The sequence below is a fragment of the Gopherus flavomarginatus genome, chromosome 5 (genome assembly GCF_025201925.1).
Source record: "Gopherus flavomarginatus isolate rGopFla2 chromosome 5, rGopFla2.mat.asm, whole genome shotgun sequence".
Taxonomy (NCBI): Eukaryota; Metazoa; Chordata; order Testudines; family Testudinidae; genus Gopherus; species Gopherus flavomarginatus.
The window spans coordinates 2478246-2492905 of NC_066621.1; the positions used below are offsets into that span (position 1 = coordinate 2478246).

The window sequence follows — 14660 nt, forward strand, 5'->3', positions numbered from 1 at the left end:
CATCTGGCCCCAGGGCAGGGGACTGGCTGGCGCAGGGGGTGGGGAAGGGGGCAGGGACTTTCCCGCTTGAGAGCCAGACTCTGGCCCTGGCTGTGGTGCAGTGACTGGGCCCCGGCCCATCCCTCCACCTCCAGAACAAGAAGCAATGGGCTTAAACTGCAGCAAGGGAGATTTAGGTTGGACATTAGGAAAAAGTTCCTAACTGTCAGGGTAGTTAAACACTGGAATAAATTGCCTAGGGAAGTTGTGGAATCTCCATCTCTGGAGATATTTAAGAGTAGGTTAGATAAATGTCTATCAGGGATGGTCTAGACAGTATTTGGTCCTGCCATGAGGGCAGGGGACTGGACGCGATGACCTCTCGAGGTCCCTTCCAGTCCTAGAGTCTATGAGTCTCCCATGTGGCAGCCAAACAAGCCTGGCTGTGATTATCTCCAACCGCAGCGCTGCACTCTGGCTGCCAGCCCTCACTTCCACGCCTGCTCTGCCCTGGCCCGCTGCACCGTGAAACCCGCCTGGCACAGCTGGGCATGGCCAAAGGTCACCAAGTTTGTTTACACAGCTTTGACTTTGGTCCAAATCTCTTCCAGCCTCCACTCCGCCCTGCTAGCCCAGCTCTGCCGGTGCCCCTCCCTCCCGACCCGCAGCCCCTGCTATCCCAGCCCTGGCCCCCCCCAGCTCTGCCGGTGCCCCTCACTCCCGACCCGCAGCCCCTGCTAGCCCAGCTCTGCCGGTGCCCCTCACTCCCGACCCGCAGCCCCTGCTAGCCCAGCCCTGGGCTCCCCCCCACTCCTCAGCTCTGCCGGTGCCCCTCACTCCCGACCCGCAGCCCCCTGCTGTTCTACAGCTGGGATCCCTCTCCCTCTATTGCTGACCCTCAGTTTTGCCCTATCGCCCCACGGCTGCTCGCAGTGAATGGCGTAAGCCCCTGAAATTAGCAGCCTGGGCTAAAATTCAGAACGGCTTCTGTTCTTCCGTCCATAATCCCCCTTGGCTGAGAGAGCGGGGGCAGGGGGACTGGGAGCTGGGACCCAGGACTCCTGGGTTCTATCTCCAGCTCTGGGAGGGGAGTGGGGTCTAGTGGTTAGAGCAGGCGGGCTGGGCTCATTCCCTGGTGCAGGGATTTGCGGGGCTCACCCGAGCTCTCTACAGGGCTGTGCTGTGTCCCCGCAGTGAGATAATCCCCTGGGCCTGGGGTGGTTTAAATATCAAAAGAAGGGGATTAGCCGCCTTCCGTGACAGCTGAGATGGGAACAGGAAGGGAGAACATCTGCCAGCCTCCTGGCAGGAACATCTGGATTGGAGGCAGCACCCCGGGTGGCAGGAGAGGAACCCAGCATGTGCCCCCCAATCCCATCCCCCCTGACAATGACAAGCAGCGAGAGCTAGTCCCTGCCCAAGAGGGTGTCTGAGCTAAAAGAACCCGCCTGAGATCAGGCAGCTCCTTGTGCCCCCTGTTGTGTAGAACCCCTGAGTTCTAGCCCCCTCACCCCACTCCCCTCCCAGAGCTGGGGAGAGAACCCAGGAGTCCTGGCTCTAAAGCTTTAGCTCATCATGGGCCCGTCGGGTGTAATCCTGCGCGGGCTGGGTGGGCCCTGAAGTTTCCTTGTCCTCGGGTTCCTCCTCACGTGTCTCTCCTCAAGCCTGAACACACCCAAGGATTTTAACCTCCCCTCAGGGGTCGGGGGGCTCGAAAGCTTTTGCTCCATTCTGTTGCTCTCCTCTGGCTTCCCCCCCAGGCGGCCTCCAAGGTGCAGCACCCAGAACTGGGCACTGCCCTAGCTGAGGCCTCCCCGGGGCCGAGCTGAGCAGGCCAGTGATCTCCCGTGGCCGCCACATGCCGCTCCTGGGCCTGCAGCCCAGACCCCTCGTTAGCCGCCTTCTCTGCAACTGCAGCAGGGTGACTCATATTGGCCCCCAGCCGGCCTTCACGCCACGCAACGAAAGGAAGCAGGGGGAGCGGGGGCTCCACCGTCCCAGCTCGCTGGTGGTGCTGGCACCCTGGGCCCCATGGCAGACGCTCATCCAGCCGCAGTCCCAGCTTTCCAAAGGCTTGTGTGTGACGGGTCAGGAGGCAGCGAGGTGGGGAGTGAAACTGGCTGCTGCCTGGGGGTGGGTGCTGTAGGGAGCGGGGCAGGGGGGTGCTCTCCCATGACAGTGGGGGCCACACAGCAGGGTCACTGTGCGAGCTCCCACGCCACCAAAGTAGAGGACTGGTCGGGGAAGAAACCTTCCACAAAGCACTTCTCCAGCCTGTATTCTGGGGTGGGCAGGGATGGGCACCCAGGCGTCCATCAGTGCAGAGGAGCAGGATGGCGGGGTGCTGCAAAGACCTGGGGTTGATGTGCCGAGTGTGGGCACATTCTTTAGGGTTAGACCCTCAACGGCCGGTGTCTAACGCCTCTTGGCTTTGAAGAGCGTTAGGCGTCGAAGTGCCTTTGAGGCACGGGCCTTGGGCGTGTTTGTGCCTCAGTTTCCCCACTGACAAGAGAGGATGGCCCCGGGCAGGTCGCAGCCCAGATGCTGTGGCTGGGGAGCCGTATGTCCATTCCCTGCCCGCATTTGGCCTGGCTGGATGAGCTGGTGGCCTGGGTGGGATCGGAAGACCTTTCCCTGGGCAAACACCCCATCCGAGCGGCTGCTCAGCCAGGGTGGGCCCGGACGGGAGCAGCTGTCAGTGTTGGCTGAGCAGCGCGGCTCGAGCTCATGGTGGAAATAATGAAGCTGTGGCATCATCTAACCCCAAAGGGACAGGGCGGGGGGGGGGGGGGCACCGCTGCATGGGTTGGGTTCACATGAGCTAGGAACAGATGTTCTGGCGTTTCCTGCCCCAGCTGGGAGGGGCTAGCCGGGCTGAGCTGCGGGGGGAGCCCAGGGCTGGGAGAGCAGGGAGCTGCGAGTCAGGACAGAGGGGCACCAGCAGAGCTTTGGGGGTAGAGACCAGGGCTTTGGTCTGTGCTGCAGGGAGTGGGGCAGGGCCTCAGTAGGGGGTGCTCTCCCCTGGCAGTCAGGGCTGGCCCCAATGCCCCAGTGGGGCGCCAGGGGGCGCTGTGCTGCAGAGATCGGGGTGAAGGCTCGGTAGGGGGTGCTCTCTCCTGGCGGTCAGGGCTGGCCCCAATGCCCCAGTGTGGCACTAGGGGGCGCTGTGCTGCAGGGAGTGGGCGGAGCTCAGTAGGGGGCGCTCTCCCCAGCAGTCTGTGCTGTTCGGGTTGCTCCACCCCAGAGGCAGCTGTGTTTGCACAACGGGCAAGCGCTGCCTGCAGGGGAGCAAGGTGGGGATGAATGTTAGGGGTTCAGTCTGTGGCACGGAGAGGAGTGCTCGGGGGGACCAGGCCACTCCTGGCCTTCCCGGGCAGAAACAGGCTAATGCAGCCCCTGCCAGATGTGCTCCCAGGCGTGGCTGGCGGAGCATATGTCACCCTGACCCCAAGGGGATTGTTCTAACGAGATTGGCCTGTAACGCGCGGAGCTTATCCAGCCCTGTATGATTAGCCACCAATCGGCTTAGAGACAGGCCACTCGGCTGCTTGGTTGCAAACAGATTCAGCTGTGTGAGCCCTGAGTATCAGCTGGTTGCAAACTCTGAATGCCTCCTCTGGCACAGCGCCCCCTAGTGCCGGGGCCAGCACTGATGGCCAGGGGAGAGCACCCCCCGCTGAGCCCCCTGCCCTGATCCGTGCAGCACAGCGCCCCCCGCTGAGCCCCCTGCCCTGCTCCCTGCAGCACAGCGCCCCCTGCTGAGCCCCCTGCCCTGCTCCCTGCAGCACAGCGCCCCCCACTGAGCCCCCTGCCCTGCTCCCTGCAGCACAGCGCCCCCTGCTGCCCCCCGCCCTGCTCCCTGCAGCACAGCGCCCCCTGCTGAGCCCCCACCCTGCTCCCTGCAGCACAGTGCCCCTTAGCTCTGGAGCCAGCAGTGACAGCCACGGGAGTGAGCGCCCTCTGCTGCGTATAAGCAGTGCTGCCCCTTGCTGGAGGGGTTCGGGGCCCTGCGTGTTTGTGGCTCTCCCCACCTCGAGACGCCCTGCCCTGGGCCCTCTTTCCTGGGCTCGATGGAGTGGGGAGGTGGCTGCAGCCCCAAGATTTGCCCTTGTCCCCTGGGGTTAGCTAGACAGAGAGGCAGCACAGAAGGAAGGTCCTCTCCCCAGTGTGAATGTGTGTGTGATCGCAAAGGGACAGCACATGTAGAGGGAGAGACTGGTGGGGGGGCTCCGTCATTCGAGGCTCTCAGAACATTCGACACACACAAAAGAATGACCTCTCCCAGCGCTGAGGAGAGAACCCAGGAGTCCTGGCTCCCCGTCCCTCCTCCCCAACCCACACTCCCCTCCCAGAGCTGGGGAGAGAACCCAGGAGTCCGGACTCCCAGCCCCCCTCTAAGTCACCCCACTCCCTTCTTGGAGAACCCAGGTGTCCTGATCCCCTAGCCATCCCGACTCACTCAACCCCAACAGTGTGAGAGAAATACAAGACAGACCTGATGGTGAACGCGATACACAGAAGAAAGAAAAGATGTTAGACAAACAGAGAAGCGCAGGGCCAGAAGGGTAAGTGGGGGACCACTAGTTACACTATATAAGGAGGGAGGAGCAACCTTTTCAGCTCAAGAACCCCTTTCTTGGCTTTAGCTGGGGTAAGGAGGTCTCCCCCCCCATTAATCCGGTATGTGACCCCCCCTTCCCCAGTCAATACCCCCACCTGTATGAAAAGCTATAGAGAGAACGGTGGGGAAGGCCCGGCCCTGATTCCATCTCGTGATGCTCAGCCAAGGCAGGTATGAAATCGGGCTGACGGGGTCTGCACGCTTGGTCCGAACGGCAGCACGGGGTGGACCACGGCAGGGCCCACAAGGGTCAGCTGGAGAGGAAGAAGTGCCAGGACCCAGTTGAGGACAGGGAGAGGTGAAGAAAGAGAAAGCGGCAGGGAGCAGGAGAGAGACTGAAAAGTACCGTGAGCCATTGAGAGCTGGAGAGAGCTAGGCAGAAAGATGGAGAGGAAGTTCTAGCGAGTTGAAGAGAGTCAGATAGAAAGTTGTCGAGAGCCAGACAGTTGGCCAGAGCCAGCGAGAAAGTTGGGGAGAGCCCAAGAAGAAGTTGTTCGGAATGGCAGCGCGGCAGACGGAAAGGTGCGGAGAAAACTGTAGCGAGCGAACACAACAAAAAGCCACCACAGAAACCATGAGAACGAAAGGAAAACAGACAACAAACGACAGGTGCTTTTTGAGTCTTTTTTTGTTTTGAACCCACACAGACCTACGTTTTTTTCTTTGTTTCATTCATTCATTGGTTTTGCTTTTTGGTTTTCTTCCTCGTTCCAGATGAGAGCAGAACAAAAGGCAGCGGAATAAAGGGCACACACCACAATCTCAAACCAGGTTTGGGGGGTTTTTTTGGTCATTTTTTTATGTTTTAGTTGGTTTTTTTTTTCATTAAAACATGCAAGCATTTTTTTTTTCAGACCCGTGAGACAAAAGTTTTGCAGAGAAAAAACATGACAATTCCAGCCAAGCCAGGGATTAAGTCCTAAACCTTCCACAGGAGATGAAAAGATCTTGCGGCTCTTTCTCGGTTTTCTTTTTTTAGCACGGATTTCACCTGATAAATATTCACGCTTGCTGAGACCCATTGTGTGCACCTATCGGGTTCTAGTCTGTGGTCATGTTGCTGCAGTGAACGAGATGAAGAATGATTCTTTCTTCTTTTTAGTGTTAATTCCACCCCGATATTTGAGCCCCCAAACATATGAGACAAATTGTTTGGTCCTATGGGATTAAATCCTAATCTAGTTTGCTGGTGGAAGAGTTGTACTGGGGTGAATCTGACTGTTAATTTGAAGGAGGTATAACTGTGATCTTCCCACGATTTGGTAAATTCTGAAGTCTAACCCTTGCCGGTGAATTTTCATTTTTTTCTAGAGGACAAGGAAGTTCAACCTGATATTTTTAAGCCACAATTGTGCTAGATTTGACTGCACGTTATCTCTGGGTACATCCAGACTACCTGGCGGATCGGCAGGTAGTGATTGATCCCCGAATGTGCTCCCGTTGACTCCGGAATGCCACGAGAGGCCATCGATCTCGCGCCGTGAGGACAGGAGGTAAGTCAAAATAAGATATGAAGACTTCACCTACAGTATTCCCATAGCTGAAGTTGCGTATCTTACATCGACCCCCTCCTCTCCTCCAGTGTAGACCAGGCCTCCAAGAGGCAAAAGGAGCCCCAGTGGCTGAGAGGTGAAACCAAATTCAGACTGGGAACAAGGGAAACATTTTTCACGGCAGGATGGCCAACTCTGGAGATTTTCGTTGCCACTGGCACTCGTACTAAAGCCCCGGTGTCGTGTGATGACGGGGGAATCTCAGTTGTCAAATTGTTGTTTAAAATCCAAGTTTTGAGTTGACAGACACGCTCCAAAGTGCAGTGTTAGCGAAATGGAAGGCCAATAACCTAACATTTGGTATATTTTAAAGCTGATCTCATGGACTTTCAAGGCTCAGCGTCAGCAACATGAAAGATGCAACAGATTCTCCATAGCTTGGCATCATTTAGCTTGACGTTGGCTGTGTCTCCACGGGCTACCCTCTTGCTCAAACTCAAGGTAATGCAGAAATCATGGGGGGAGGGGGTGGGCAGGGAAATTCTCTGGGTTGTGTCAGACTGGATGATCTCTTCAGGCCTTTAATGTCTAATGAAATGAAACGTCTTCAGTCTGCATATACACAATCAAACTATCTGAAAAGCCTGGCTGGTGAGTCTACGTTAGCAAAATCACGCCTGGAGTTAAAAGATCTGGGTTGTTTTAAACCATTGCCTTGCTAAAGATGTGCTTTAGAGAAATGTAAATCACGGGGTAAAGTTCAGGGTGAAACTCTCTGGCTCGTGCTATGCAAGATAGCCCGCTTGAGGGGGGAAGGCTTAGCAGTTAGGCGCTGGCTTTAATGAAGCACATTAGGACAGACATTGAAAGCCGGAAGAATCGGACAATTCATTTGCTTTCGAATGAACAAAAAAGAGAAAGACTTCAAACAAATAGATTAAAAAAATCAGAAGCAAACGCCCAGAAGTGACTCTCCAATGCTCCGTGACCAGGCTGGGGGTGGGAGGGAAAAGCGCATTCAGAGGGAAAAAAGCGACTCAGCAGGCAAAAGGCAATGACCATCGGGTTCCTCAGTTAATATTTACACACAGGAGAAGGGATGGAAAGAACAAATGGCAAAACAGACCCAGAGGAAGGGAAGGGGAGCGGGGGTGGGGTGTTCCTGTTAACGAATGGGGCCTGGGATCCTGCTGAAACTGACTTGCCCATTGAAACGGATGTGGCTGTGAAAGCTTTTAACTTGATGCACCTGCTTAAATCTGAAGCCACACCCTGTTCTCGTTAAGTCCTTCGCTAAAGCAAGCTGGCCCATGGACCCCGACGGATCGATGCCCGGCCCAGATTTACACGAAGCAGCCAAGGGCGCACTGAGTCCGATCCGAAGGCAGAGACGCTCCGAAAGGAAGCGGTGGATTGGCCTGAAACATCAGCTCTAGATTGGCCGCGCCAGCCAGCCACAGGTTTTTAGGCTCCAGGAAGGGATCAGATGAGACACTTGAAATCCCATTGACTTTTCCTGCTAGTCGGCAGGTCGGCATCTCAAAGGCAGGCTCACGTGTCGTGCTGAGCAGGGATGGATTTGGGCGCACAGGACTGGAGAGGCGATGGCAGCAAATCCATCCCAAAAGTGCTCTGGTCGAATCAGCGCCCGCACGCACAAAGGCGATGCCTGTCATGTGTTTATAAAATCCAGATCCTCGACTGTGGTTCCACTCATTTCCACGGACATCAAGGAAATCAGGAGCCTAAATAGCATTGATGATCGGGGCCTAGCACAGCCATCGCGGTCATCCCCACGCTGGCTGCTTTGTTAAATCCAGGGCCGCACAGAGATCTGTTGGTGTTCATGGGCACGCCTCACATGGATGAGGTGACGGGGTTGGGAGGGTGTCTCCTGCAGGGGTCAGTCCTGGGTCCGGTATCAGCCCAGCTGACATTGTCGCGAATGACTTGGCTAATGGAGTGGAGAGTGTGCTATTCAATTTGCAGATGACCCGAGCGGGGAGGAGTGGAGGACAGGATTCAAATTCAAAACGCCCTTGACAAATTGGAGAATTGGTCTGTAGCCATCACCGGGAGGTTCAATACAGACACGTTCAAAGTCCTTCACTCAGGAAGGAAAAAATCGAACACACCGCTACAAAACAAGGACTAAGTGGGTAGGGGGTCAGATGGCTGGAAAGGCTCTGGGGCTGACAGTGGGTCACAAATTGGAGCTGAATCAGCAATGGGATGTATTTGTGAAAAAAGGCAAATGACGAATATCATTCTAGGGTGTATGAACATGCGTGTCGTAGGTACATGCATGTCGTAGGTACATGTGTGTCTTAGGTAAGACATGGAAGGTGATTGTCCTGCTCTGCTCGGGCCTCAGCTGGAGTCCTGTGACTTTAGACCAGACGGGGACAAATTGCAGAGAGTCCAGAGGACAGCAACAGAAATGAGAAAAAGTTTAGAAAACCTGACTTACGAGGGAAGGTTATGGGGTTTGTGGAGTGGAATCCTCCACCCTCGATCCTCAGGGGGAAGGATGCTGGTTCTTGGGGCGCTCCTGGGGGGCCTGGCTGAGCTCGGGGCTAGAGAAGAGGGGTGATATGTTCTTCTCCCAGTAGGTGGAATTATATCTGCCCTGCATATACCCTGTCCATGACGAATGAAAGCAGCTCTCCACCTTCACAGCCGTGGGAGGTGAGTTCATTTGTTGGGGTTTGTATCAAGCTGGCCATGAAGGGGTGTGTCTCTGTGTCTCTGTGTGTGAAATGCTACCCCCTGCTGGAAGAAATCAGGCCTGGTGTATGCAAGCCCACACATGCGTTTTGCACGCCGCCCCCTCCCCCTCCCAAAATTGGTTCACTCTATGGGTGGGCGAGTGCGTTTGCACCACCGCTCACTACTGTACATCCTCAGCTCACTATGTACATGTGGATGCGTGTGATGTGGTGCTATTTAACCGACCAAAACCAGCTCGCAGCTCCGATCTGGAACAAAACATTGGTTCCTCTTAGGTTCAGAAAGAGGGAAGGGAAAACTCTTTCGATCCAAAATGGAGCAAATAATACGGGACAGGGATGGGAAAATAGAGGGGCGATAAATCCAGACAGGATCCCAGGTCATGCGGTGATTGGAAAACGAATTTATTTTGGCAGTTCTTTGATATGTTTTCAAGCAGCGAAAGGAGGGACATGTCAGTGGGTTTTTTCTTTTTAGTTCATTTGTCTTTTTAAAAATGTTTTAGTGCCACACAGACGAAAAGGGGCTGAGGAAGAGACCGGAAGTGGAAACAGGAAAGGGAAGAAGGAAAGAAAAATGAAGAGGTTATTTGTCTGTTTCTTAGCAAACACACCACAGATTACAGGAAAACAGCCCACACGGAAACAATACACAGCTCAATACCCCAAAAGGGAAGTTGAGGGACATCAACAACGTGGTAGGAATTTTTCTCCCGCATTTGTTTTGTTTTTTTAGTCCTTTTTAACATCTTTTTTTTGTTCGCTTTTGTGTTTTGTTTAAAAAAGATCAAAAAATCTAAGTTTGGTTTGTTCTTTTTTTTTTCTTTTTCGGAAGGTAGGCTGGGAATGCAGACATGGTGGAATGGAGGTTGTGTAGGTAGGTAAAGGTGCTGTGAGCGCACACACAGAACACACACTATATATCACAGCTAGACCCTGGGAACAAGCCGCAGCTGATGTGAATTGTTGGTAGTGATAAATCCACGGAACTATCGTCATTTGTACGAACTGTGAATCTCGCTCTGTGTGTGTGTGTGTCTAGTATATTTTGACATGCTATACATAGGCATATAGTATATTTGTGATATGTGTGTATACATAGTTACACACATATATAGTATAGCTACTATATATATGGGACTGTAGATATACGCTTACACATAAAAGGACACACAGAGGACATTTTATATATATATGTGTGTGTGCATATATATGCATATATACAGTAGCTAAACATCTGTAGTAAATTTACTATATATGTATGTGTGTATTTATTTATATACAACATATATATTATACACACAGTAAATATATAATGCATATATTTTTATATAAAGATATAGACATGTAGAGTATATTTCCTACACGTATGTATGTGTGTGTGTATATATCAATCTAAATAGCTACACATATATATATCTATATATGCTATATAGATATTATATATGAGATATAGATATAGTAAATATACATATTGTAGATGTATTATATATGCGTACTTATATTTATATATACATATATATGCACACATACAGATATGTAAGAAATATACTGTCTATACACACATAATAAATATGCCGTAGATGTGTCTTTATGTATCTTTATTTATATATACAAATATAAACATAAATATTAAATATCCTATAGAGGGGTGTATTTATCTTTAAATATAAATACATAGGAAATATACTATAGATGTGTCTGTCTATACTCATACACACATACACAGTAAATATGCTGTATACGCGTATATCTTTATATATCTTATATATAATATATATATATATATATATATACACACATACACATATTATAAATATTAAATATATGATAGAGGTTTAATTAATATACCATATTTAATATTTGTGTTTATATACACACATCTATAATATATTTAATACATCCGCATATACAGACATCTATAGTATATTTAATATTTGTTTATACACACACACACACATATATATACACACATATCTATAGGATATTTAAGATACAAATATACACATATATACACACATGCACATCTATCTATCTATCTTTCATGGTACATATACATACACATCACCTCCAATATATTCTCACACCCACTGGGCGAGATCCCCGGCTGGTATAAAACTACCATCACTTCTTTGCCTTCAGTGGAGCAAAGCTGAATGACACCAGCTGGGACCTGGCCCCGTTCCATGCCCACCCTGCTTGTATAGTATATTTGGTGTGTCTGTATGGGCTCTGCACAGCACAATGCTCCTCACTCTTCTCCCCAATCTAGACAGGATGCCCCCACTCCCAGTCAGAGAGCGGCCCGGTGGGACACACCTCAAATACAGCAGGTTGTCTTGGTGTGACTAGGATTTAGCTACGGCTACACCAACAGCTGTGTCTATAGCCACTGAGCGAGATACTCAAACACACATATATAGTATACACCGAATGTATCTCGATCTAGCTACCTATCCACAGGATATCGTTTTATAGAGCGTAACTAGAACTAGTTATGTAGCCTAACTAGAACTAGAACAAAATGAGATGTTTACAATGGTGTTGGCAAGCCATTGTTACTGAAGACTACCATAGTATTTTTCTCAAAGAGATGCTATTTGGATATCCATTTATATATATACACATACATACATACACACACGCACACAAAATCACAAATATCTATATATATGCACACACACACAATCACAAATATACATATATACACACAATCACAAATATATACACACACACACAAAATCACAAATAAATAAATACACACCTATGCATATACATATAGCTAGATACACATAGGTTAATGTATACTATATGCAGCATGCAGAAATGTGTTGTGTATAGCGTGTGTATAGAAATACACACAGATACTGTATATATGTGTGTGTGTGTGTGCGCACGCACCCACATATGCTATAAAACGCAACAGTGTGACACAGTTGTCAGGAGGACGACCTAGTGGGTAAGGACGAGGTATGGGGACAGAATTATGTCGCCCCATTGCTGGGACATTGGGAAGTAGGATTCCTGGGCAGCAGATGGTCAGGGATGATTGTGCCCCAGTTGAGTATGGGCTAGATGGGTCCTGGTGTGGTGTCTCCTCATGGTCTGATGACTGATCACCCCTCCATCTGGGGTGAGGGACCAGCCACAGTCCCCCCATGTGGTTTGGAGCAGTCTATTCCCTTCCTCGATGCCTATTCCCTCCCGACGCCAAAGCTCACAGTGGTGTTTGGCCACAAGATAGCTCCACCGTAGGGTGACTTGAAGACTGTTAATACCCAGGTGTGGCTGACATTGCTCTGGGATAACTCCCACCCTCCCCCAACACCCCCCCGCCCCACTGTCCCTACAGCATCCCAGAGTAATTGTCCCAGATACTTGTAGAAATATTCTGGTGTACTAGAGTAATGAACCCCAATATGATAGTGACATGGCAGTGTTTGGGGCTATTACTCCAGAATGCTGCAGTGTACTTTGGGAAGACTAGCAGTTGGAGATAAATTATTATTCTAGTATTTTTATCATGGCATACTCGGGAGCCATAAATACTCCAATTTCTTTAGTATTTTACAAGGGTATATTTGGAACCGGTTATTACTCCACGTTACTCCATGATTTTCTGCGGGTGTGTTAGGGAGACACTTTTACTTTAAATTACTATAGTATTATTATAAACATATATTTGGGGTTACTGTTCTTAGAGAAGTGTCTTTTTTTAAGAAAACAAGACTAATCTAGAGTACTATTTGCTTCCAAAGTGTGTTTGGAAGATATTATTACTCTAAATTAGTCTAGAAGTGTGTTTGGTGGCCACTATTAATTAGTTTACTATTTCCAGAAGTTTAGTGTATACAAATGCTAGCATATTCTAGAGTGAGACTAGTTTCTAAACTGTATTGGCAAGCCACGGTTACTCTAGATTATTCTACTATTCTTACAAACATGTGTTTTGGATTCATGAGTACTTTATATCTTTGTAATATTTTATAAGTGTTTTTTTTAGGGAGCCATCATTACTCATAATTACTCTAGTATTCTTATCAGTGTGTGTTTGAGAACCATTATTACTCTAGATTACCACTGAATTTTTTCAAAGCTATATTTAAGTGCCACTATTACACTATATACTCCAGGGTCTTTATAAGAGTGCCATATTTGGATATTCATTATTACTCTGGACTACCACAGTATTTTGCAGAGCCATACTATTTGGGATCCAGTATTGCTTTAGATTACTGCAGCGATCAAATATAGCCAGTATTACTCTAGATTAATCTCACATTTCTATAACTGTGCAGTATTTGGACATCCGTTATTACTCTAGCATTTTTATAACAGGTACAGTATTTGGAGAGCCATTATTGCTTTATAATATTGTATTATTTTCTCCAGAGGAACAATATTTCAGCATTCACTATTACTCTATGTTGCCTCAGTGTTTTCCTTAAGGGTGAATTCTTTGGAAACTAGTAACATTCGAGAGTACTGCAGCATCTTTTATAAGGGTGTAATATTTGGAGGGCCGGTAATACTGTAGTATACTATAGTATTTTTCCCTAATATAAAATAAAAAGGTAGAGTATTTAGACATCCATTATTAATTTACAGTAATCTAGCATTTGTGTAAGAATGTTGTATTAGGAAAAACTACCATTCCTCTGGAATACTGTAGTATTTTTAAGCTATGTATTGCTTGGCTATCCAGTATTACTTTAGGTTTCTAAAATATTTTTTCAGGGGCATAATATTTGGACATCCCTTATTACTCTGAACTATAACTGTATTATCCAGAGAGCTCTTCCACATGCACATCTATCTATATTTTTATATGACTGTAGTATTTAGGTTTCATTGTTACTAAATATTCTGTTCCAGGAGTTCTCAACCTTTTTCTTTCTGAGACCCCACAAACATGCTATAAAAACTCCAAGAACTGGTTTTCGGCATATGAAAGCCAGGACCGGCATTAGGGGGTAGCAAGCAGGGCAGTTGCCCAGGGCCCCACCTCACAGGTTGCTCAGGCTTCAGCCCCATGCAGTGGGACTTCGGCTTTCTGTCCTGGGCCCCAGCAAGTCTAATGCTGGTCCTGCTTGGCGGACCCCCTGAAACCTGCTCACAGTCCCCCAGAGGGCCCAGACCCCTGGTTGAGAACCACTGCTCTATTCTATGATTCTTTTTAAATGAGGGTATAATATTTGAGATGTTTACAAGCCATTGTTACTGAAGACTACCATAGGATTTTTCTCAAAGAGATGCTATTTGGATATCCATTTTTACTCCATATTACTTTAATATATTTATAAAGGACGTATTTACTTGGCCACATACTCTCACTCCAGAATACTGTATTTTTTCTTTTCTTAGGCATAATGTTGCATATTCAATATTACTCTGTATATCGCTAGTATTTTAAAATAAATGTGTAGTACTGGTAGCAAGCCATTATTACTCTAGAATATCACAGTATTTTTCCACAGACATACAATTTAGCATCTATTACTAATAATTACCAGTCATTACTGTATAGTATTCAAGCAATTTTATAAAGGTGTAGGATTTGGGCACCACTATTAGTCTAAAATACTATGGGATCTTCCTCCCCATAAACCTGTATGTCCAGTATTTTTATATTACCTGAATGTATTATAAAGGTGTAATATTTGGATAGCCATTATTACTCTATATTGCTGCAGAATTATTGTAAGGCTGTAGTATTTGGGAGCCCTTATTTTACTAGTATATTATATAGGTTTTGCATTTTGCGGAGCCATTATTACTCTAGTATTTTACAAGAGTTTAGTATTTGGGAACTGTTATTATTTTAGTATATTATTCTAG

General features: G+C 48.4%; 1 long non-coding RNA gene across 1 annotated transcript; it reads left to right on the forward strand.

The window, feature by feature from the left end:
• The first annotated feature begins 3829 nt into the window (after window positions 1–3829).
• Window positions 3830–10241, forward strand: LOC127052923 (uncharacterized). Its single transcript, XR_007774893.1, has 3 exons — window positions 3830–5209; window positions 5315–5371; window positions 5912–10241. It is a non-coding gene; the product is annotated as an uncharacterized LOC127052923 (long non-coding RNA).
• The last annotated feature ends 4419 nt before the right edge of the window (window positions 10242–14660 follow it).